At 37.3% G+C, this 22,852-nt stretch overlaps 1 protein-coding gene across 1 annotated transcript in view; it reads left to right on the plus strand.

The window, feature by feature from the left end:
* Nucleotides 1-22,852, plus strand: part of NEGR1 (neuronal growth regulator 1) — a 947,519-nt gene that overhangs the window by 778,973 nt on the left and 145,694 nt on the right. The gene's annotated exons all lie outside the window — the stretch shown is intronic.

The following is a 22,852-nucleotide window of genomic DNA, read 5'->3' on the forward strand; positions in this document are numbered from 1 at the left end:
TACACACGGCTCAGAATAAAAGGGAGAAAAAATAGAAAGGAAAGAAAGGAAGGAAGGAAGGGAGAAAGGGAGGGAGGAAGAAAGGAAGAAAGGAAGGAAGAAAGAAAGAAAGAAGATAAAATAAAGTAGGATAAAATAAGGTTATTAAAATAAAAAATAATTATTAAGAAGAAAAATTTAAAAAAAAACAAAACAAAACAGGACGGTCAGAACCCTAGGACAAATGGTGAAAGCAAAGCTATACAGACAAAATCTCACACAGCAGCACACACATACACAGTCACAAAAAGAGAAAAAGGGGAAAATAATAATATATCTTGCTCCCAAAGTCCACCTCCTCAACTTGGGATGATTCACTATCTATTCAGGTTTTCCACAGATGCAGGGCACTTCAAGTTGATTGTGGAGATTTAATCCGCTGCTTCTGAGGCTGCTGGGAGAGACCTGCCCCTCTCCTCTTTGTTCGCACAGCTCCCGGGGTTCAGCTTTGGACTTGGCCCCGCCTCTGCGCGTAGGTCGCCCGAGGGCGTCTACTGTTCGTTCAGACAGGACTGGGTTAAAGGAGCAGCTGATTCGGGGGCTCTGGCTCACTCAGGCCGTGGGGGAGGGAGGGGTACGTATGCAGGGCGAGCCTGCTGCAGCAGAGGCCAGCAGGACGTTGCACCAGCCTGAGGCGCGCCGTGTGTTCTCCCGGGAAGTTGTCCTTGGATACCGGGACCCTGGCAGTGGCGGGCTGCACAGGCTCCCGGGAGGGGCGGTGTGGAGAGTGACCTGTGCTCGCACACAGGCTTCTTGGTGGCAGCAGCAGCAGCCTTAGCGTCTCATGCCCGTCTCTGGTGCCCGCGTTAAAAGCCGTGGCTCGCGCCTGTTTCTGGAGCTCCTTTATGCGGCGCGCTTAATCCCCTCTCCTCGCGCCCCAGGAAGCAAAGAGGGAAGAAAAGGTCTCTTGCCTCTTCGGCAGCTCCAGACTTTCTCCCGGACTCCCTCCCAGCTGGCTGTTGCGCACTAACCCCTTCAGGCTGTGTTCACGCCGCCACCCCAGTCCTCTCTCGGCTTCCGACCGAAGCCCGAGCCTCAGCCCCCAGCCCCCGCCCGCCCCGGCGGGTGAGCAGACAAGCCTCTCGGGCTGGTGAGTGCTGGTCGGCACCGATCCTCTGTGTGGGAATCTCTCCGCTTTGCCCTCCGCACCTCTGTTGCTGCGCTCTCCTCCGCGGGTCTGAAGCGTCCCCCTCTGCCACCCGCAGTCTCCGCCCGCGAAGGGGCTTCTAGTGTGTGGAAACCTTTCCTCCTTCACAGCTCCCTCCCACTTGTGCAGGTCCCGTCCCTATTCTTTTGTCTCTGTTTATTCTTTTGTCTCTGTTTATTCTTTTGTCTCTGTTTATTCTTTTGTCTCTGTTTATTCTTTTGTCTCTGTTTATTCTTTTGTCTCTGTTTATTCTTTTGTCTCTGTTTATTCTTTTGTCTCTGTTTATTCTTTTGTCTCTGTTTATTCTTTTGTCTCTGTTTATTCTTTTGTCTCTGTTTATTCTTTTGTCTCTGTTTATTCTTTTGTCTCTGTTTATTCTTTTGTCTCTGTTTATTCTTTTGTCTCTGTTTATTCTTTTTTCTTTTGCCCTACCCAGGTACGTGGGGAGTTACTTGCCTTTTGGAAGGTCTGAGATCTTCTGCCAGCGTTCAGTGGGTGTTCTGTAGGAGCTGTTCCACGTGTAGATGTATTTCTGATGTATGTGTTGGGAGGAAGGTGATCTCCGCGTCTTACTATTCCACCATCTTCTCCAGATCCTCGAGAAGTCTCTTTAATGGTTAACAACTACAATAGTAGACCAGATTTGTGGTTTCTTTGACAAAACAATAAGCTCAAAAAATGAGTAGGCTTCCAGCCTAGTTAATTTTATTGGTTAGTAACCTTAGAAGAATGTTTCTCGTAGAAAGAGTTTTGAATGCTGATGGCTTCAATCTTTTACTTACTATGATCTTTGTTCTCTCTCAGTCAAACAGCAGCTACATTAAGGAGATCTGAAATGGTGGGTTTGGTTGGAAAGGCAATACCCTTTGTCTTGTCTATCCCCTCAAAGGTCACGGACTTCCCATGACAGAGCACTCGTCTTCTTTCATGTTAAGGCTGATGCTTTGCGGCTACTTCTTTACAGTTTTAATTGGAAATAGAAGCAATTGGCTTTTGCAGTGTTGCAAGATATAAGTTACCAGACTCTCCATCAATTTAGATTATAGGGTACAGCTAGCTTCCCCCTTTAGCAGAGGTGCATTCCCCTCCATCTCTGTAGACCAGCTAGCACTATGCTGAATACAGGATTCTGAAAGTGGCATAATGCAGGCAACACACATTAGCCTTCTAAAGTCTCCTATTGCTGTCTATTCCTTGAAGATCACCAAATCTGTGTGTTTAGTCTCAGAAGAATTTCATATTATATGTTGAACAAATAGTTGTTTTTCAAAAGAGGTCCTCATTCCAGAATACCCCCAAGCGAATAGGGACCAGAAAATTATCAACATTCAGATGAACCAGAGATGATCAAAACAATTCATGTATTTTGAGTTCAACGAAAAATAATTATCTTCACCCAATAAGGCACCATACATGCATAGCACATACCTTAATGTAGAATTAGAGTGGGTAAGGAAAATAACTTAATAGGGTTTTCTAAGAAAAAACCCTTTCTCAAGTCTTTGTGTCCAAAACAGAGCGTATATTTATTGATATCACCACATTCAAAGAAATGTGCTGATTCTTACTGGGAAGACTGATCACGAAGAATTCTTATGACGTGGACCCTGTCCTGAGGAACTAATGATCTATAAAATCTCATTAACTACTTTATCTCTCTCCCCCCTCCCCTTATTTTATTCATGGAGAAATCATTCCAGAGAGGAGAGGTAATAGGTAGTCTTTGGCATAACTAGTAACCGTAACTAGTTAATGGTAGAACTTGGATAAGAACTCAGTTCTCTTAGCACTTTGCTTTTTGCAACTGTGCTAAAAAAGGCCGAAGAAGTCTGTGTCAACAACTGTGAAGTGTCTGAGATTTTACTCTGCTTACAGGCTAATGTTAGCTTGCCCCAGTACCATGGATGCTGGTGGAAAACACAAGACTCCTGGGTAAGAGGTGTAAGACAATATTCCTTGCAGCAAAAACAATAGCCAGAGAGTCAGCATGTTTGCATTTGTTCCCTGAGCACCAGATTCCCACAGGAGCAACATGGATGACCTACATGGATGCTAGCACATGCCGTAGCTCCTGTTAAAAGACAAGAATACTGAGCTCAGGAACCCAGTGTTTTATGGCAGCCAGTAAGCAAGCTTGCTAAGAATGAGGCATTACCTCATCCCCTCATCATGAAGTGGCCTGAATAAAGAGCATTTACTCTTTATTCTTTGCTGTGACTTCACAGTCTTGCCATTCTCAGCAAAACAAGTGGCAGTGGGAAATACCCCTGAAGGAATGTCTCCCAATAACCTGTAGAGATAGAGAGATAAAAAGGTGGACTTATCCTCAAAGCAGCACTTCTTAAATTGTATTATGCACACAGATATACTGAGGACCTTGGTAAAAGCAGACTGATTCGGTGATTCTGGAGAAGAGATTGAGGTTCTGAGTTTCTTCAAGTTCCCAGGGATGCTAATGCTGCGAGTCCGGGAACCACACATCATTAAATAACAGACTCCAGGGGACGTGTGGTTGGATCTGAGAATGGCTTATTTAGGCGACCATAATCTAGATTGTGGACTTCTATTTTGAAGCCATAGAAAGTCTTTCTAGTCCACTGCCTAGGACTTAGCAGAATGTGAGGGACTCGCTAAAAAATATGGGAGACCACAACATATATTCTGAATAGACCCCTGGATACTGATTTATCAATTTACAAAAAGAGGTTGACTTGGATTATAATGTTCACATTGGCATGAGCAGTTCATTTTGTTCCTAAAATGAAGTTATATTAGAAGCCACATCATAATCAGAAGTTATTTTATTAATTTTTCAAGAGAAATCACTGTCTGAGGACACAAAATTCTTAAAGTCTGTAAGATCAGCCATTCTCTCCTTGTAGCCAGACCTGCATAGGACACCAAATCATCATCAGCAGATTGTTTGGTGAACATAGAATCAGAACAAGGGGAGATAAATAAATCAAACAGTAAATGGCATTAATCTAAAATCAGCATTGCTTCATTCATCTCACAAAAAATGGCAATTTTACCAGTGGGACAAAATATGCATTAAGTTCAATAATTCTGACTCCCTTTTCTCTGAGTGGTACATACATCCCATCCATCTCCAAATCCTTCCCCCAACCCCCAATCTCAATTTACCTCTGTGACTTTCCTTTGTCTATGCATGCAGCTGACCAAATTTTAGGTCTCCACTTCCTTCCCTTTAGAGTAATACATTCTTTGTTTAGATGTGTTAATATATTCAATCAGGTTTCTTTCAAGTTCTGTTTACTGCAGAATCTTTTTTGTCTTTAAAAAGTAATTTTGCATATACCTATTTTGATCTGTTACTTTCATAATTTAACTCTCAGAGGGCCAGGTGATTTCCCTCATTTTCAATTCTGCAGGTGAGGTGGAGGCATAGACCATCCACAAGGCAATTCAGTCAAAGTCCAGTCAATTGTTTTTTTGCCTCAACAGATTATTTCCTCAACAGATTATGTGGGTACCCTGTAAGAATAAACAAATACTCGCAAATAAAAAATTGTAAATGAGCTTTTTGGAAAGCTGCCATTGAAGGCCACACACATGAGTTACCCTACCTCGGTTCAACCATATCAAATATTATTTAATATTCCTATAAAATTTCTATGACTAATCCATCCAGAACCTGTATGTACTTAGCAAATTTATCTAAAACCTAATACTAGGGCTTCCCTGGTGGTGCAGTGGTTGAGAGTCCGCCTGTCAATGCAGGGGACACGGACTCGTGCCCCGGTCCGGGAAGATCCCACGTGCCGCGGAGCGGCTGGGCCCGTGAGCCATGGCTGCTGAGCCTGCACGTCCGGAACCTGTGCTCCGCAACGGGAAAGGCCACAACAGTGAGAGGCACGCGTACCGCAAAAAAAAAAAATAAAAATAAAAATAAATAAAACCTAATACTATGGAAAGGCTTCAATCTTATACATATGTACATCATAAAAACTACAGCCAAACTATCTCTACACACAAATAAACCATGTTTCATTGGAAATTATTTTATTAGCCCACTATTTGAAAATCAGAATATCCTTTCTCTACAAAAAACAATGTTCCCTCATGTATTTATTCATCTTTTCATTACTAAATGTGAACTCTGTGCCAGATGTGCACTAATTGCTGTAATACAATGGCAATAAGGCAGACACAGCCCCAATCGTCAAGAAATGTATCATCTGTGGTCGATACAAACATGTTATCAGACAAGTATGATACTTAAGGGTCAGCATGACTTTCTGAAGAAATTGATATGTAGTCTGAAGAATGAGGCAAAAAGGAGAGGCTAGAAGACTTCAGGTGAAACAGTATGTATAAATTCCCGAGGTAAGAAAGACTATTTCCCAGGCAGGTTGACGAAAGTCTATTTAACCCATAATTTAAGTCTTTGTTTAGCCTTCTTAAAGTGGAATCACAGATTGATTAAGACAAGGCAAAGGGAAAAGGTTTAGTTGTTGAATCCTAGATGTAAAGGCCATAAGAGTCCTAAAAGGGTCATCTTAACTAACTCCTAATATTTTGGTTGGGGAAATTGACACCCAGTAACTAGTCCAACATTTCCCTGAGAGTTAGTGGTAGAGCCCAGACCAGAAGCCACATCACCTGATTCTCCCTACAAACATTGCTTCAAGGATAGAAGTAATTATACAATGGAATATACCAACTCTGTTAGGCATAATTTGTACAATAGTATTCAGAGTTCTAATTTAAGATAACATGCATTTGTAGTATTATGCATTAGACTCAGAGACTTTAGCATGTTCTTATGTGAGCACATGTATGTTTATATATCTTTATAGATATCAATTAGGGATTAAGTTCCAGAGCAAGTAAAAGATGCTTGATAAATAGTGTCTCGGCTTTGTTTTCTTTGTGTTTGTTTTCCTTGTGTGACTGAAAGTCTAGGTAAGTAAACTAGTCCATGATGTTAGCACCACAGTGTAAACAGGGACCAAACAATAATCCCTTCTACCTACCTAGCATATTCTTGTTGTCTCATTTGCACAAGAGGGCAGATGGCACTCCAAAATCACAACCATGTTCCAAGTAAGAAGGGAAGGGAATAGGATCACTGAATCTGCTATCTTTTGAGGAACTTTCCCAGAAGCTCTACCCACTGACAAGTGTACATGTCTGGTGCCTATATTGGAAATCACTGCTTAAGCAAGAGTTTGCTGTAGTATACAATGCCCTGCAATTAGCAGCACCGGATGCTTTGTTTTTCTCGATAGTGAGAAAGGAGTTAATGTGCAGGGTACTGGTACGGAGCATATTATCTCCTGTTCGGAATCCTGAAAAGAAGTGTGTGTTATGAGCTTGTGCTCACCTCAGACAAAGAAGCCCTTTGAAATAGAAATGATGATGAAGTGGTCTTGGTCTGAACAGAGCCTTGCATTGCCGTTGTTTACTTGTCCTCTTCCCTAGGAGCAATTAGAGTTTCCCAGAACCTCAACAGCCTGCTTTCTGCCTTTGTTTAGACTTGCTGTATGTCACACACCTGATGGGCACTTTCAGTAGTTGTGATTAAGAGTACGGAATGGAGATCAGAGAGGTCACAAATGCTTACATGGCTTGTTAGAGTTGTAAACTCTAAAGATCAACTTGCAAGAGCTAAACAAAGCCTATATAAACCCAGAAACCATCAGTGTTCTAATATAGAGACAAAAGCTGATGCCCAGAGTTAATCTGGAAAATTAAAGCTCCAAAATATGGCCTAAACATGGTACGAATTTACAGTACAAAGAATTGTCTGTCACCCCTGCCCCACTCCAGGCTTATACTGGCGATCAAATGAAAATTAGCTATGATGTAGGCAAGGCATATTAGTCTGTAATGGTTTCATACCCTTGACTTTTGAAAAATGTATGTTCTGAAAAGTGTACTTTGAAGACATCAGCTTTGTGTATAAGCATCTCACATTTCAGCTCTTAACATGTTTTTATTGTTTTTTGTTGCTGTGAGTCTTGCACGTTTCTGCCAATTATTGTGTTCGACTTGGATCATGACAAAATCAATTTGGTCAATCTATGGAAAACAACTATTTATTTTTAAAAATGGTAAATTCATGATGCTGACTCAGACTATGATTAACAAGAGAAGTATTTGCGCTTCAGGGAAAATTATGAGAATAGTCCTGTATTGATTAACTAATGTGATGGCAACTTTCTTAAATATGCTTTGTGAGGTAACTAAACACATGGCAGCTCCTCCATCTCGACTTTCAGAAAACTTTAAAGTCTGTCCCAAAATGTATTCATAACTAAGAAGGAAATAATAGTAATATGCTATTTTTGGCTAAAATGTGTCCTACTTTCTAATATGTCTGTCACATGATATATAAGCTCTTCATCCAGTAATGTATTAGTTTGTTTAATTCAAGGTTCAAAATGAAAACTTCTTTTACTTCTTGACACATCATCAGTTTCACTTGGCAATTAGATAACATCCCTAGAATCAAAGATAGACATCAGGAAACTGTCTTTTACCGTGAATGGGAAACAGATAAACAAAAACCACACAAGCACAATAATCACCACCACAAAAATTACAAAAGCTTTGGACTAAGCCATCTGCTACAAAGGAAATGCTTTATTAACTCTAGCTTTTCAATGTGGTTAAAGCTTATGAACATGTTCGCTAGTTTTCCTCTGGGGACTATGACGATTTGTTCTATAAAAGTTAATCGTTATGCCTTTATGCATTAAACAGAAAGAGGTGTATGAAATACAGTCATATTTCAGAATATTTTTCTTTAAAAAGTAATAATAAGTACCCAGTATAAACAAAGTTTATAAATCCTATTAAGGAAAAGTTTTACTGTGCAGCATAAAATAATTTGACCACTGGAAGTATGCATGTACAAGTAAGAAAAGTATTTACAATACAAAGATTTCATATGGTATCTTTTACCTGAAAGGTACATGTAACTACAGGGCAACAGTTATATGTCACTTTCCAATTTATAAATGTAGGTAATTTTATTAGTTGTAAAGCCATGCACACCCAGTATATTACTCAGGCTAATGTATCAGAACAAGTGGAAAAAACGTATATTCAGACCCCCAATGAGCCATGTATATTCTTAGGTAGGGAGGACAAATATAAAGTTCTGTGAGTGTCAGTGGCATTGAGGTACAAATGTAGCTATGTGCCACTTGTCAAAGAAAAGACCATGCATAAAAAAATCCAAGCCTATACTAATAACAAATTAGAAACATCTTCTTATTTTAAAAGACATAAAAACTACTAAGTTGTTCTCTCCTAGAATCTCTTTAAAACATGGCTGCCATTAGAAAACTCCTATGTGTGTCAACAGATTATGAAAAACAACAGTCGATAGCATTGTCCAAATTACAGTAAGTGCCTAAAAACACTCTAAAAACACTTTATCGGGTTCTCAAAATTATCTTGCATAGGAACTTCTTTTATCCAGTTTTCAGAAAACTGAGGCATGAAGGGATTAAGTAGGTAGTCCAAAGTCATAGCAATAATTAGTGGCATTTATGAAACCAGAACTTTGTTTTGTAAAATTTAGTACCTGTTACACTATAACCACCACCACTGGAAAAGAAATAGACAGTGCTTAAGCAGGAACGGTGAAGATGGAGTGACCCCATTGGCAAGCAACACGTGTGTCTGAACTGTTTTGAGGATCACCTGAAATATGGTTGAAGTCACCAGTTTATAGCTCCACTGGGAAGAAAATCCCTCAGTGACTTCACATGGAAGGATGCGTTCTGTCTCCTTTCACCAAGGAGACACACTGCAGCTCTCTCTCGAAGTAACCCAAATAAAGTCCAAGCACCAGATATTTATTACCTCAAGTGTACACTCAGTGAAGGCAAGAACCACGTGTAACCTCAATAAAACTGTGTTATGTTGTTTTAAAATTAAGTAAATAAGCAAATGTGACTTTAGAAAACTTGAAACGGTCATCTAGATCATTACTGAAAATCTTAAGAATGTGGGAAAGTCACCAAATTATTCATTCCAACAGCAATAATAATAAACCTTTTTATTTCTCTCTGAAACGCACTAAACCTCATGTTAACTGCTCAGATATTGTTTTCTTCTGTCTCTCTTCCAAGCTGTGCTGGCTCACATTCTTTCTCCCTCCTTCCCTTTTTGTCACCCCCTCCATTCATCACCAGATTATTAATTTTTCTTTCTTAGTTCCTTTCGTACGTGAAGTGATTCATTTATTTATCTAAAATTCTAAAATTTTTACAATACCTTTAACAAGAGATAACAAAGGAATCTTGCCCCTGAGAAACAATATGTGTGTGTGTGTATGTATATATATATAATGCATATATAGGTGCACAAACACATACATATACACACATACACATATGAATTATATATCATTCTTAAATATACTACGTGTACACAAATACAGATGCATGCACATATATAGACATGTAACACATAAAATATATATGTATACTATATACATATATAAAAAAACAGATTTTTATACTTTTACTTTGGGTGTTCATTCACATCCCCACTTATATGTTTTTAATTTACCATTGGAAAACTAATTCCCAGCACAGGACTCATCACACAGTAACTTCAATAAGTATTTGACTGACTAACAATAAACAAATTACTTATTTTCTGAGTTTGCTCAACTGGAATGTATGAATGACCTTTAAGCTCCTCGGGGACTCGTGAAAACCTAGCCTTGTTCCTGTTCTCCCAGGTTTTCTCCTTGGCTCTCTCGACAATCACTCATGGGTAAAAGAATAGAATCAGTGGTGCAAAGGCTAAACGTTTAGCAGAAATGATTCTTCACTAGAGCTCATCATGCTGTGGAGGTCTCAGCTGTAGAATGCATATTCGCTGTCAAGGAAGCTTGAAGAGGCCTCTAATCTGCTCATTTCATAAACAGGTTAATAAAATGACTTCCCTAAAGCAATCAAGGAAATAGTACTCTAACTGACAATAAGCAAAAAGTGCCTTTTTTCTTGATACACAGTGTGATTGAACGGGTGGGATGGAAATGTTATCACTTTATGAATCTTTGAACTTACATACATTGCATATGCTGATATACTTTATTGTGAGTGAACAATGACAAAAATCAATTACAATATGAAATCTAGAATGGATAGCACAGAAAACTGTGAATTCCTATATTTCTCCATTATGTGAAAATCAAATGATAGTGGAGCAATTGCACAGTTTACCTAAATTTTATTCTGAGTATCAAGAAAGCAGAAAAGTAGCTGTATATAAACAATCATTACTAGAAAACATAACTGTTCAAAAAAAATTACAGATGATTAGATTAAAGTATAGGTAATAGCAAATGCTTATCAATTCCTGTATCATTTCTGTCTTTTCTGGGAAATATTATTTTTAGAACAATCTTCCCTCAAGTCATTTTTCTAATACTCAGCTACTACATTCATAGCAGAATCTAAATAAGAAATATACTTTTGAAACTGCACCGAACTCTGCAATACCTAATACATTTTAACTACATTTTATCTCAAGGGGTTAGTTTGGAAATATAATGGAAATAGGGACAAAAGGGAGGAAAAAACACAACAAAAAACAAAGAAAATAATGTTGGTTGGTCTGCATTTCTCTAAACAAAAGTGAGACATTTTCCTTTCTTTATTTTAGTCTCAAATTGTCCTCAAGGAATTAGAAAATTTTTCTAGACCCCTAGTGCTTAAGCCATTGATTGCGTACTTTACTGTATTCTCTACTTCTGCATCAGTGTCCATTAAAAAGTTTTACATGATAGTAGATTGATTATTTTACATTTAAAATTGTAAATCTGATTTAAAAGAGAGAGATGAAGGCTAAGCCACAGCTTTAAGACATTAACAAGGGGCATCACTAAACATTTCCTCAGCTCAGGGATATCATGAGGAATTCTACCCCCATAACATTCTACCCCCATAACATCAAATATAGGAGGCTGAGTCCATGGCCTCCTATGATCTTACCACATGGCCTGTCAATATGATGATGTGGTACCTACATGGGGTAAAAAGAGTCAAGAAGGAACATAGACATCTCTTGCTCCATCTGGGATCAGTCGTGTTGTACAGTCAACTGATGAGTGTTAGGAAAGACAATGTGGAGTTCCCTCCTGCAGGCAGAACTGGAGATCACCTGGCTTATGCCTGGGTTGCAGGTATTTTGAAGGCAGGGCTCTCCACTGGCAAGAAGACAGCTCCAGATTAGCTCCTGGTCCCTCTAATCTTGTCCTTACTGTTGTCTCTTGAGGGTCCACTCTCCTGACATTTCCTAAACCACTTTCTCTCCACCCCCATAACCATTCTTTGACAACACCCAAAGTGTTTCCAAGAACCCATCTTCTCCAGTTAATCTGCTCCCTCGCTAAACCCAATAGTATTCTTTTTCAATATCTTCAACTTCCACTTCATCCATCGTATTCATTTTCCATCATAAGCTTTCCTCAAGCTTACGTGCTGTTTCTTTTTTCTGTCTCTCTATGTACCTGGTGAAGAAACTGAACAGTCAGCTGGTGCTCTCGGCATGTTCCTGTCTGCATGCCAATACTTGTTGCTCTGTCCTATTTAGAGGGCCTGAGTTCTTGATGAGGAAATATGCTCTGCACAGAGACCAATACAATGTTGGCAATCATAGGGAGAAATACTTATTTTCCCTGCTAAACAAATAGCTTATTACCAAAAACCGCTAAGAGCTGAGATGGAGTCTGTATATAGGAAATGCCATGAATCATAAAAGTCTTAGTCAGGCTTAACCTATTGTGTGTGTATACACAGAAGCATGCATAAGCACACAAACTCCAGCTGTTTAATTTTTTTCCTTTTCTTTTGAATGTGCCTTCTCTAGCAACCCCAAGCCAAGGATTAAGTCAAGTAGTATCTCAGTGGGAATCTGATCCAGCCCTATTTCTGGATAGAATTCATACAAAGGCTGAAAGCAGTGGAAGTATGCCTTCCTCCCAGGAACTTTCAGGGAGTGTTTTCTTTACTACCATTTTATTCTACCTGATTACCTCTCAATAAATGGGCTATTGACTGGTATGAGGAGAGGATCTCAGCACTGGTTCTTCACCTGAAAATGCCATGCAAAATTTATATGATTCCCTAGTGATTTCTAATTGACAGGTGCTCTTAGCTTATCCTTAGAGGTAGTGTGAAATATAGTAGAAATGGATGAACCCCACAGTGAGAATCAGAAGACCTGGATTCTAACCACAGCTCTGCATTAGGAGAGCTTGGAAGGTCACCTTAAAGTCTCAAGGTGTGGGATGAGATTATCTCTAAATCCCGTTCTAGCTCTGAGTCAATGACTATATGATCTGCAAGTTCCAGTTTTACCCTTGTGGGACATAGTTTTAAATAGTCTATCATATGCATACATTATTTGTTGCCTTGGCAGTTTTATGAAAATTATTGGTATTGATAAAACATAGTTATTCATAAAATTTTCCTTATTTCTTTAAACCACAAAAGACAAATTTGATCAAATTTTGAGGGTTTTTTTTTTTTCCTGTCTAGAGTACATTTGTGTACCTGTGATCACTAAGGTGGGAGAGGAAGGTAGATAAAATACGAGTAGAGGGGGCACTGGGTTTTGAATTGTAGAAAACTGAGGTGCTAAAGAAGCAGAGCTTTTATTTTTCTCTGTTTCCAGAGCAAAAAAAATAAAAGCAAAAGAAGATGACAGAGTGGGGGAAATAAAAACTAGGGGATTCATTAGTTATCATGTATATGATTTTGTAGAATTTTTGAGAGCTGATATCAAGTTCACTAATTCTTAAATTTTGGAAACAAATGTTATGACTGTGTGGTGATGATTGTGTTAGGTGATGTACAGATGTTCCCTAGCAAGGAGCCATCATCCTAGAACAGTGCTTCTTAAACTTTCAAGTTCATGCAGATCACCTGGGAATCTTGATAAAATGTAGATTCTGATTCAGTAGGTTTAAGCTGGGGCCTAAGAATCTGCATTTTGAAAAGCTCCCAGATAATACCAAAGCTTTGAGTAGCAGGGATACAGATTTTTAATAAACACAGAGTACCTTTGTCCTTCATCTTTTCCCCTTCAAAAATAAGTACTTATTTACTTTGAAATGATAGATTGGAAGGTTGGTTTTGGTTTTGGGGGGTTTTGTTTTTTCTCTGATCAGTATGCCTGCTTTGTATCAAAGTCATCTATCACCTGTAGTCAGGCAAAGGATACCAACAGTGTATCATTTTCAAGTCATCGCATGTCAACCTGCTGGGACAAGTTCCCCAAACTTTCACTCAGCTCTGTGATTCTTACTTTCTTTCAGCCACTGCTACCAGCTCTCAAATGCTAAAAATTATTGATTAAAGTCATCACTCTCCTTTACACTAGAAAGACAAGTATTCTCAGTAAAATTCTTTGTCTTTGCTTGTCTTTGCTTTTCAGACTTCCTTCGTTAAGAAAATGTAACAACAACAAAAAAATCTCACGTTCTTCCAGGCTCATGGTTTTACCATTTTTATACTTTTCTATTTCTCCAAGTGATAGCAAAAGACCTAGGAACCATTTACTTGTCTTTCTAGTTCTTACAATAAATAACAGAGGATAATTTACTCTCCCTCTGTATGATTGGAGCGTATTTTAAATTATCCATTTAACCTGGGTCTGTAATTAAAATTACATGGGCATTTAGGACATTATTCTGCAAAAATGGTCTGTGGGCTTTCTCTGATCTAGCTCATAGAGTCCAGATGCAAAGCAGCATAAAAACACTGAGGGAAAAATCAACCATATCTTGGGTTCATGCACTAGCCAATTTATGTACCAGCTCCTAGGCAAAAGCCATAGATATGTCTTTCCAGGAGACAGTGTCTCCCAGAGTTAGCAGGAAACTTGGAAGCTTCTCTTACTGCACTTAAATAGCAGGTAGTCCTATCTCTTCCTATCCCAATATGTTGATGGAGCAATAACTCTCTAAAAAACAAACAGCAAACAAAGAAATACATGCCTGTGGGAGATTCTATGATTTTTCACAAATATTCTCTTCCCTCCCTGCAAGAGGATTATACATCACTACCAATTTCTAAATGATGTGCAAGGTCTCCCTTCCATTGATATCAGTGATTATGTGACTTGCTTTGGCCAGTGAAATAGCAGAATCCGTGTACCCCACATATGAACAGAAGCCCCAATACTATTAATTGTTCTGCCTCAGGCCCCCTCTATCATGAGAAGGTCATGAGTCAGTTAAGAGATATTCCTTGAACCGGGCCCTAAAATGAAGAAGACACATGGAAAAGGAGCAGAGTTGCCACTGATTTACAGTCAACAAGTCATGTGGGCGAGAAATAAATTTTGTTGTCAGAGTCACTGAGATATTAAGACCACAGCATAATCTAGAAAAAGATGGCCGGATCAGTGCCATTACACCTATACAAGTGATTTAAAGGAAAGGAGAATGAAACCCCTCAACTATAGAATTAAAAATGAGCTAAGTAGTCACATAATTGTCTACAGCAATTTTTAAAGGTTAGTGAGAACTCAAAGGTCACATTCTGCCTTGTGCCTTAGGAGATCTGTTCTAGAGAAGGTACACAGATTTCAACTGGGTTCTAGTGCTGCTTACTTGGAAGTACCTGTCTTGAATGCTTGGGAGGAAAATGACAGTGAGGTGCATATGGGAAAAAAATAGATTAATATTTGCATGTATGTGATGGGAGTAATTGTAAGCACTGCAATACATTTGCTATCCTTGTTCTAGAACCAGGAAAAATAACAAGGTAAACCTGAAGATTTATATGCAGCATTTTAAAAGGAAATACAACTTCTCTGGATTCTAGGGAAAATTTATGCTTTCTAATGGATGTCAAGATAACAACAGAAAAGGTAACAAAGCAGAGTAAGATCTGATAAGAAAGTTTGTTATGATTATTACTTATAATTATTTTAAAATTATTACATTTTATTAATATTATTTTGCCAGATTATGTGATTTATTCATGATAATCTGAATCAAACCTTTGGCACCTACAGTGTAACTAGAAAGCTTTTTAGCCACAAAGGAATTAAAAAGAGCTTTAATAATTCATCATTAGTGTATCTTTATGGCTTCATTTCACTTCAGCCCACAAGCCAGTAGTGGAACAGATTCAGAAAATGACCTCTAAATAAGGAACTGTAATTACTCAGAGTGAAAAGTATGGTTAATCACATGTTTTTTTAAACTCTAGCAAAAATGCAATTTAACAGTCTCCTACGTCTTAGTGATTCATGAATTCTATATTTATGCATATTCATGAAAGAAAGACACAACATAAAAAGAATACTTGGTCACTTTTTTCTTTTTTTGATGTAGGCAGAACAGATACTAAAATGACACCTAAGCCATATGTTCTTCTGAAAACTCTAGAACTCAACATGATTGGCCACACAGGATTTTGATGGTCTGTGCTTTCAGGATTCATGGTTGCCTTTAGCTATTTGGACACCAAAGTGTATGGAGAAATAACGATATCAAAATTTGGGACCCTAAACATTTTTTTATCAAATGACTGTTTGTTTTTAATAGATGCTTTATTTTCAGTATACAAAATGTTTAGAGTTATCACTCAAATTTGTCTTAAGGTTGGTATTTTATCAATTCAAGGGAGCACATAATATTTTCCAGTTAAGAAAGTCCCTTCTGTTTATCCTTAGGGAGTAAAAGACATTGGAACTAGTGAGTACAGAATTAGAAACAAAAACAAACAAACAAACAAAAAACCTTTTAAATAGTGTGACCATATAGTTTAGCATCCAAATTGGGAAACTTTTGAGAGTAAAAGAAGGCTCTATTAAAAATTATATAATGATTGTCCCAGGCAAACAAGGACATATAGTCACACTGGCTATGGGAACAACTGGAATATAAATGCTGACTCAAAATTAATAAGACCATCGATCTGTGTTAGAGTCTTGCTTTAATTATGTTCATGGGAAACTTCTTAAACTCACTCAGTCACTTTACTTGCTAAGAGGAAGGTGGGGCTGTCAAAATGGCTTAGTGAGATTAAGAGTTGCCTGCCCTGAGACCTGATGGCATTGATGATGGACAGGATGTGCTAAGGACTTTATGGATGACGTGTTACTTCTTCCTTACTACAGCATTATGGCATAGTTTCTCTATTTTACAAAACATAAAATTGAGTTTCAGAGATAGTAAATAACTTGTCCAACTCCATACAACTAGTGCAAAGTGGAGCCTGATTCAAGCTCAGTTCTATCTAGCTAGCAAAAGTTACACTCTTTTTTAAAGCTATTGAGAATTTTTCCTTTAGGTCCAGACTTCATCAGGCTAGGAGGTAAAAGTCAGGAGACTTTTTTCCTACTTTAGAGAAGAGAATGGATATCTAGCTCACCCTTTTATATTGTATCAAATCTGTCCTCAGATAGCAGCTATTAGAATCTTGGCTGGTCCTTCATGAGACGCAAAATGTTGGGTTTGAGAGCTAAAGGTAATTCTAATCACCTCAACAAAAATCCAGTGTGATCTAGTGGAAGAAAGATGGAATTTGTGCTCAAACAACTTGGGATTGAAATCTGATGGGTGATTTGGGGAAATTTCTTCTGCCTCTCAAAGTCCTAGTGTCCTCATCTGGTAGTATTTGCCTTACAGAATTGAAAGAATGACAGTAAATTGGATTAGATATATGATGGAAAATTATACAATGCTGAGAACATATTAAAATCATATGTAGGGAATGTTGATTTTAATACTTCTCGTCCCTAATAGCACTGAAGGGTTTCAACATAGATAATGGGAAGGGAAAGAAATTTGAAAAAGAAGATCTGGGTTTAAGCCCCAGCTCTGCTGTTTATCAGCTTTTTAGCCTAGAGATAATCTCTGAGACTCAATTTCCTCCCCTTTAAGTGGATATTGTAACAATAGATGCTCTTAATATTTCTCAGGATCACTGTAAGTTGCATCTGAAAGTTCTTTATAAAAGTTCTTTATAAAAGTGCATGTAAAAGTTCTTTGCAAATATGCATATAAAAGTTCTTTATAAATAATGATTCTAAATATAGTTACTATCATTATCATCTCCATCATCACCACAGCTTCTTTGTGATTAGGACATTATGCATGTAGTTGTTAACCACAGACAATGGGCTTCAAGTGAAAGTGATGCAATTTGTCTTCAGACAACACTTTGAGAACCACTGAATAGAATATAATAGGCAAAGGGGGAATGGTAGAATCTAAGGTTGAAAAAGCAGGTCCAAACAGAACTTGGGAGTCTTTTGAAGACCAAAAAATATGCCTAGCATTTGAAATCCCTGATGATTTTTTGCCAGAATGGTAATCTGAACTGTATTGGCATAAGAGATAATAGCATGTAAAAGAATACCCATTTGACAGTGTTTTTCTGAGTAGTAGATTCTCTGCAAATAGTAGGATCCACGCAGAGCCAATAACAATTAACCCTGGCAGGCACTTCAAATACATGTCTTAGGAATTTGATAAAAAGTATTATTTTTTGATAAAAATAATACTTCAAGAAGTATTATTGTTTGTTGGTTGGTTGGTGTCAAAATACTTTGCTGGGAACTTTTGTGATGATGGAACTACTCTGCATGGTACTGGGGTAGTGGATACCTTATGTCTTTGTCAAAGCCCATAAAAATATACACCATAAAAAGTGAACTTATTGTATGCAAATCTGAAAAAATTAAATAGGATGTTGAGAAAACCCAAGATAGAATGCAGACTGTGACACGTGAATCTAACTGTGTAACAAAAGAATCACATACCCACAATGGAACAGGTGAGGAGGAAAGGAGCTGATCTGACAAACTTTGTAAAATTGTCTTTCGATTTGATACTATAAGGTTAAAGATAAAAATGAACTGTACTCAAACTGGTAAATTTATTTCTCATGAGATTATGGTTAGCAATTCTGAAACTAATATTACATATATACTAGGGTTGAACAAGTATTAGATACTTATGTATTAGATAATGAGAGTCAGTTTTCCCATTGTCTAAGAAAGGAATTACAAATAAGCAAAGACAAAATTCCAGAGTTAATCATGTGGCGCTTTATTGGAGTTTGAGATATCAATATGAAATTTTATGTTGATTTTAATATATATACAAATAGATACAGAAATAAATATAGATGTGTGTATACATGCGTTCATACAAATCCATACATTCCCTGACACTGCCTGCTGAGAAGCCTACAAGCATGATACCCCATTAGCGATGAGCACATATAACACCCAGATCTTGGTTCCTAATACCACTCTCCAATAAACAAAACCAGGCATCCTTGGATTAAAGGCTGATTCTAGGACTGGGCAGGTAATATGCAAGGTGAGCCTAGAATATTTTGAGGTACCAAGATGTAAGGAAGTGATTTAAAAAAGAAGGATGAAGGACATGTCAAAAAAAACACAGGAACTTCCCAAAAGAGCTTCAAATGACAAAAACTGGAACAATTTGACCTACAAAATAAATATTGATAGTATTGGGTTATAACTCAAAGAATAAAATTAATATCCACGAGTCCATACTGATATAATAAATGATTTAATACATAGACAAAAGGGGGAGGAGCAATCCTTCCTTACAGAAGAATACCAATTAACAAATTTAAGAATGAGAAATTTAAAACCACTGTCAGAACACCATAGTATCAATATTAATTGCTGCAGGTATCGTCTACTGATATATATTAAAATAAGTGGAAAATTTTAAAATAGAAACAATTTATTTGCATATCCTTAAAATATCTCCCCCAAATATGTATACATTACTGTACTGGTTCTAAAATTTGTCCACAAATTCTTTGATACTCCATCCTCCAGAGGTGGAGTTTAATTCCTCTCCCCTTTGCTATGGACTGGACTTAGTGACTCACAGCTAATGAATGGAGTGTAAAGAGGAAAAATAGTAACTTTACAGTGGAAAAACATCACAGAAACTATCACACTAAACAATTATAGTTAATATCACCAGTAATAAGACATATTGATATAATGTACCCCTGATATGATAAGAAGAGAAGGGCACATCAGCTCTGTGGTATTCTTCCCGCAAATATATAAATCCAAGTTGAAGAATATTCTGCAAAATACCAATCAGTAAGTTTCAGTGTCAAGGTGATGAAAGACACCAAATACCTATCACAGACTGGAGGGGACTAAAGAGACATGAGAACTAAATGCAACCTCCAGCCAGCACTTATCTGGAACAGAGCCAACTTCCCCAGGCTTTACCATACTCAAATATCAGCAATTCCAAGCTCTCACATACCAACTCAGGATTTAAGACTCTGCTACTTTCCTATCTCTCCAGGATCTCTCCCAGTTATTTTGTGCAATTCTCAAGGAGGTTGTTTCTCACATGTGCCCTTTGGAAAGGCATTTGCATTTTCCAAAAAGAAATGTGGGAGAGGAACTATACCTACCTTAAGGAACTAATTCTTTAACTACAAGCTATCAGGCTTTACAGTATGTGGGTGTCTGCAGTGGGGAAGGTCTTTCCTGAATTCTTCAAATCAATCCATAGAATATTTCTAAAACCATTCCAACTCATAGCCTTCTTAATTTAAGGGCTTTTCATGCTTTGCCAAATGTGCTTTCCACATTCCTATTCATTTCATGCAAAATAAAAATTATACATCTGTTGAGGTGTTTTCAGTTTGCTAATTTACACATCTGTTGTTCTGTGACCCTTCTTATTAGGAAGATTTGTCACCATATGTAGTCATAAAAAAAAGACATGAGAAATAGGTTAATTGAACATTTATGTGTGCCTTCAGAACAGAATATATATTCCTCCCCTCCATGTTTGCACTTTGGGAATATCTCTCTCTCTCACCTTTTATGTTTCATTTTCCCTGAGTGTGGTTGTGTGAGTGTGAGTATGTGTGTCCATTGACTTGTGTGTGTAATTAGGAAATAGATCAAAATTCATTTCAAAACGTTGTCAATGAGAGGACAGAACAGTCAATTTTTGCACATGGATGATTTTTCGTAGAATTTTATGTATATCCAAAATAATGTGTGCACCAGGATTCATACATTATCTTAGTAAATGTTTCTGGAATTGCTAAGTAAACCAAGACATTTAATTTGACATAATGGCCACATTGTATTAATTCTTCAGACAGTAAGGAAATTCTTTTCCATTCACTAATAGAGCTATGTGCACCTCTCTATCCAGCAAATACTTCCCACTTTCTGTCTGGCCCATCTCTTGACTAGATAATGAGTAGATTGTCTTAGACATATAAGGCAAAAGATTTTCAGATATATTACATGGAAATGTGAGTTCTGTGCTTCAAATGCTAAAATCCATCAGGAAAACTCCAGGTTTCAGTGCAATGTAGAGACTGCTATTGTGCATTGAAGTTTGATGAATCTGGGCTCTTAGAATTCATCTAAAAGCTACATTATTTTCATTTAAGAGAAGAGGTTTAGTAAATATCTTATAGTACATTAAATAATATTCTCTAAATAGCTATGTCAAGTTCAGTACTTTGTATCATCTTTTATGATCTAGTTATGTCAAGTATGAGATGACCTATATTCATATTTTCTTAGATTACATAACATCATAGAAAATACCCTTTACTAAATGTACAGGCTGATATTTAAGAACATTATCAGATAGAAACCTAACAAAAAAGCTGAAAGAATTTCTCAAGGATCTTTTCCTCAAACTTGTGTATTACTAATACCCCAGGGAGGGTGAAGGACACTTGAAGATACTATCAATCCCTAGGGCTACAGAGAGCAACAAAGGAGCATCAGAAGTGATTCTCATCCATTCAAAGATAGAGTAAAGCCTTACCAAAGAATATTTATTTTCTTTTAATGGATCTTTGCTGACTTCATTTTCTTAAAATACCTGTGAAAGGAATATAATTTGGCAAAATATTAAACTTTGAACATTGAGTGGCTATTTCTATGTTCTGTGTATACTTAGCTGGACTCATGAAATTTTCACTCCTGGTAACTATTTAGAGTGGAAGGTTCATTTTCTCCTTCCTTATGTGCAGAGGACACATATCTGTCAACTTTACCTATATATATTTTGCAAGTAGTAAATATTCTAAAAATGTCTATCCTTATATAGGAGGTAATATTATGAACCAAGATTCAGAAAGGAAATTTTCTCTCTCTCTAAGGTGGGGAGGGTAACATGACACACAGACATTTTTCCTCTTCTCTCCCCTGGAAGACATTGCTAATCAGCCTTGGTCCTTTTTGCTACTTAGCAAATTGCAGTCTCCAGATATCCACTACCAATCAGTCATAGTTGGCATGTAAGAAATATCCATTTGCTTAGAGATATTTGAAAATGATCAGCTGTTTAAACTGGGATATGATATAAAACATATGTGATCTGTAATGGGACTGAGGGGGGGTACGGAGCAGCAATATCCAACTAGGGCTTCTCAGTTCATTACTTACAAGGCTAGTAATGCTTTCTCAAATTGAATTCCAAGTGACTGCTCCCCATTTATTGGAGGAAAAATGGATTCCTTTGAAAGAGTTGCACTTTCAGGAGGGATGGAGAAAACCAAAAGTGTTTAGTGCTTTTGGGGTGCTTCTGGTGTTTTTCACTGGAAACACTGAAAAGATCTTTAGTTTACGGCTCTCGATTTCCTGGGACTTTAGAATCTCTGAAGCTTCCACTTTAAATGCTTGAACTGCTCTCATTTCAATCTTCTAGCAGGCTCTACATGCACGGCATCTTTGGTTCTGGTAACCTAACTGATGAAATCCGGAGGAGAAGAAATCCAGAGGACAAAAAATCCAGGAGCTTGATGCTCCAAATGATTCTCTAATTAAGAGAAATAATAAATTAGGCCTCAAGTTTTTCTTCTAGGTTGTTCAAATCTTTTTACCAGGAAAAGGAAGAGAGCAAGGCTCTGTGAAGAAGTCCTATCCCAGAATGGAGATTTAATACCCTATGTTGTACTTCTTGGAACTTGAGGGCAATAATAGGATGCAGAGGGTGAGAAACCCCAATATAATGAATGATTTTCCGGCTGCGAACTCTTAACCTTTTGAACAATTAAGTGACTCATTCCTCCTAAATACAGAAATTCCCTATCTTGGAAACTAAAGAACACCCTCTGATAATTAAGTAACCTCTGCTAGCTGAAGTAGTAAGAGAATAATAAGATTGTTTGATTTTTATATTAGTATTCCATCCTTTAAAAATATGGTCTCTAATTAGCAACTTAATATTGTCTAATCAGCAAAATAATACAACATGCAGTTAGCATTTGACTGACACCTGTCTCATTTATATTTCATTAATGTCCAGTTTTTCAGTAATAGAAAAACCAATATTCTAAAAAAGAAATGTTTTTAGGGCTAAAAAGTTAAGTTATTTATGTAATGATAAACCATTTTCATTTGCCTACTCTAGCATCTAATATGTCTGTCTGAAAGGCATAAAGATGAAAGCCAAACAACAAAATTATTTTTATTAATTCTCAAAAGTATTAATTAAAGCAATGAATCTACATTTAGGATGCTGATTTAGTTATTGCAATAAAAGTCCTTTCATGCAAGCAAAATTTACTATTAAATCCTACTTTTAAAATGTTCTATGATGAAGATATTTGATACTAACAAAAGGAAATAAGGACAGAAATTTTGTACCTAATTAAATGTAATTAT

This window comes from Physeter macrocephalus, chromosome 4 (genome assembly GCF_002837175.3).
Source record: "Physeter macrocephalus isolate SW-GA chromosome 4, ASM283717v5, whole genome shotgun sequence".
NCBI lineage: Eukaryota > Metazoa > Chordata > Mammalia > Artiodactyla > Physeteridae > Physeter > Physeter macrocephalus.